Source organism: Octopus bimaculoides, chromosome 6, assembly GCF_001194135.2.
Source record: "Octopus bimaculoides isolate UCB-OBI-ISO-001 chromosome 6, ASM119413v2, whole genome shotgun sequence".
Lineage (NCBI taxonomy): Eukaryota > Metazoa > Mollusca > Cephalopoda > Octopoda > Octopodidae > Octopus > Octopus bimaculoides.
Window position 1 is genome coordinate 106,537,994 of NC_068986.1, and position 3,619 is coordinate 106,541,612.

The 3,619-nt window shown below is 32.7% G+C and overlaps 1 protein-coding gene across 2 annotated transcripts in view; it reads left to right on the forward strand.

Moving 5' to 3' along the window:
- The window catches only part of LOC106871982 (uncharacterized), a 62,163-nt gene that overhangs the window by 23,902 nt on the left and 34,642 nt on the right, over positions 1 to 3,619 (forward strand). The window lies entirely within an intron of this gene.

Consider the following 3,619-nt stretch of genomic DNA (forward strand, 5'->3'; position numbering starts at 1 on the left):
TATTTATCTATCTATCTATCATTCTACCACCTATCATGTATCTTCTGGGATAGCGTAGAGACTTACGCTTTAATAGCGTCCGCATGAATAACAATCCTAAATTGTATGCTTGCTGTATAGAATGTGGAGATAGTTCAGTATGTGAGAGTAGGCAAATTGTAACATGATTACTAAGTTGTCGACTTTGCCTTTCATTTTCTCGAATCGATAAAATTAGTACCAGTTGAGCACTGAGGGACAATATAATCGATTTACATACACTCCCAAAATGGCAGGCCATGTACAAGAATTTGAAACCAATATGGCTTCTGCGTGGGATATTGTTAATACTAGTGGTCACTGAAATAATAGGAATGGTATGAATGTTAATAATAGACATTATGATAGGAAAACATTCTTAATGATAAAATGAAATCCAATAACAACACAAAATTAAAACGACTGAATAAATAAAGATAAATAAATAAATAAATAAAGAGGCAAAGCAGCAAATCTTTGTGTCCTAAGAATAATATTAAATTGTGTTAAATTTACTAATGATACTAATTCAGATAAAATTCAATATGAATCACAACATACAAAGATAATGATAAAGCAATACTGCGTTGAGGGCAATAAATACAGAATGTGGTAAGGAAAATACTACCATTAAATTTAATTGCAATAGAAATAGCAAGAATTATTATCTAAAATCAGGATCCCCGTTAAAAATGATAACCAGACGAGAAAAGAAAACATTAGCAGAAACAAGGAGGACGATACGGTATCTATCAATAATGAAGATAATTGCAATTATATAGATAGTACTATAAATTTGCATTGGCCGAAGTATTTTAAGGAATATCTCCACACGTATGCACTTCCGGCTTTGTTTCTTCATAACTTCCATAAAAAGGATAATTTTCGATGAACTTTAATGTGAATATACCTCAGCTAGTACAGATTTCGATTATATCTGGATTTCAGTTGAAAAAAATGTTCAGAGTGTAGGGTGACGAATATCGGAAAATTCACAGACGTTTGCTTTGTTTCCACATAAGTTACAGGAAAATGGGTATTTGTAAATGAAATTTTCTACAAATGCATTTCAGATGGGGTAAATTATGATTACATCTTTATTTCATACGAAAGAGAAAATTGGTGTGCTTGCACACAAACATACTGACACACATCACAATTTGTTTCGATGATGCAAGTTTCATTTTATAGATATAGATGACGTATGCTAGTATGTGTGTGTAGGTATGTGTACGAGTCCACCAATCTTGTTTTTCATATCAAATTCCTATATAATCATAATCAGCACACTATGAGAACTATTCATAGAAAATATCATTAAAAATTACCAATTTTTGTGAAAGATATAATAAAACAAATCTGACCCGTGTGAATTTTTCGAAACTGCTTTCCCAATTCAAGGAAAAAATATTTTCCACAACAGGTTCTCATGCAATGACAATCTACACAATCTGGAGCGTATTTGTTTCCTTATATCCTCCATTTACTGGAAGATATAAGGAAACAAAGTCGGGAGGCACGCATGTGGAGGTATGCCGTATTCTAATACCAAAGTTGGGACTAATTCTGAAAGCAGTAATGTGATTTATGTAATCGACGGACAAAAGTTAGACTTTAACCCTGCTCGAACCGGTACGAGCAATAATAATGTCTATTGACGATTACGTAGCAGAATGATACAACTAATATAACTAATATAACGGCGGTATCTTTCAGAACCCTGGATAAACATTTTCCTCTAATAGCCCATAGTGTAAGACCTCTAATAGAATATAGATAAGCTTGTCTATTCTACGACATCTAACATTGCTCAATAGCTAGCTAGATTCAACTGTACAAGAGTATACAATATCAACCCTAAAGAACTTGGTCCTAATTATACAACTAACATTCTAAATAACAGCATACATGAAGTGAGATCTAATAATCAAGATAACACACTAACTAATGATAGTAACCCTACAACAAATAGTAACCCTAATGTATCATATAGAGTGAAAACAACTTTGTAACTGTAGAAATAAAGCTATGTGCACACTTTCTGTATATTGCTTTAGAAAGAATATCATTTCCAAATGTTCTGTACATACGCTTGGTGAAGCGCATTCGAATAATGCTACTTCTAATTTAAATCTCGATGGAATAACCATAGAAAGAGCTTTAAGGATAGACGTTTTATTGCTCATCGTTAGCTAATTTTTTTCTTGTTACTCGCCGATACAAATGTTGAGTATGAAATTCCTTCAATTATACGCACATGACAATATAATAGGGGTGCTAACGATGAATGCAGTTCGTGTATATCTGAAATCCAACATTTGATCAGGTGTAAATCAAATCTCATTGCCTAAGAGATGAGGTAGTTATACGATGTCCACATATGTACTGCACATTCGTTCTACATAATCCGAAAAACCAAACCTATCAACAATAATCGGAACACACTAATACGCAACTAGTGGGCTAAGGAAAATTTCGGTCATTCTAGATAATAATATCCCTATTTTTCTACCCTATTTTCTCCGCCTTAACTCACTTATCCCCTATACTTGGCTAAAGTTTTCAAAGGTGTCATACGTAACCTTATCTATCATAAATGCAGTACCATTCATTTTTGATATACTACTATTATATGCTGTCTATATAATTTACTAGTAACTTTTTTTACCAATGAATCCACTATATTTGTTTACTTGTTGGCTATGCAATTATCTAATACCTAATTGTCTTATACTGCGTATCTAGAACCGTGGTCCTATAACTATGATCGAAAACATTTTGTAGTTGACCTACCCTGCCATATGTACAGACTGTAACGCGACGTTATTGTGAATGTAGGCTTGTGTGTCACACAAACCTATTATTGTATGTTACACGTATATGAACTCGTTATAGTGAAGAGGAAACTAACAACCCAGAGCTAATTCGGTTTATCGCTAGTCCATTAAATACTTGGGCATTGTATATGACATGTTTATTAAGAATAACACCTGTCGCATAAGTTATAAGTTACACCTGTATCCCATTTATATTTGTTCTTCTTCTTCTTCTTCTTCTTCTTCTTCTTCTTCTTCTTCTTCTTCTTCTTCTTCTTCTTATTATTATTATTATTATTATTATTATTATTATTATTATTATTATTATTAGTAGTAGTAGTAGTAGTAGTAGTAGTAGTAGTAGGAGGAGGAGGAGGAGTAGGAGTAGTAGTAGTAGTAGTAGTAGTAGTAGTAGTAGTAGTAGTAGTAGATGCGTCGAATACGGCCACAAAAATGATAGTTATAAATATTCAGGCAACAAGCCCTGATATGCTACGACGAATGTGTGTGTGTGTGTATTTATATATATATGCATATATATATACATATATATATATATATATATAACAAATTAAGGTACTCAGAAATCTGGATGTTTGTACGTTTACAGATTTTTATTAATGTCACATGTTTTATAAATTAAATAAAGCGCTTTTCACCTAATCGTGTAGGATTTTCAAATTGTTTTCAGTTCACCTTGCGGTGAGGTCTCTATATATAGTTTTATTCAGTGTGTAGGGGTGGAGAGAGAGATATATAGGATAGTAAGAGAGGGTGAGGAATGG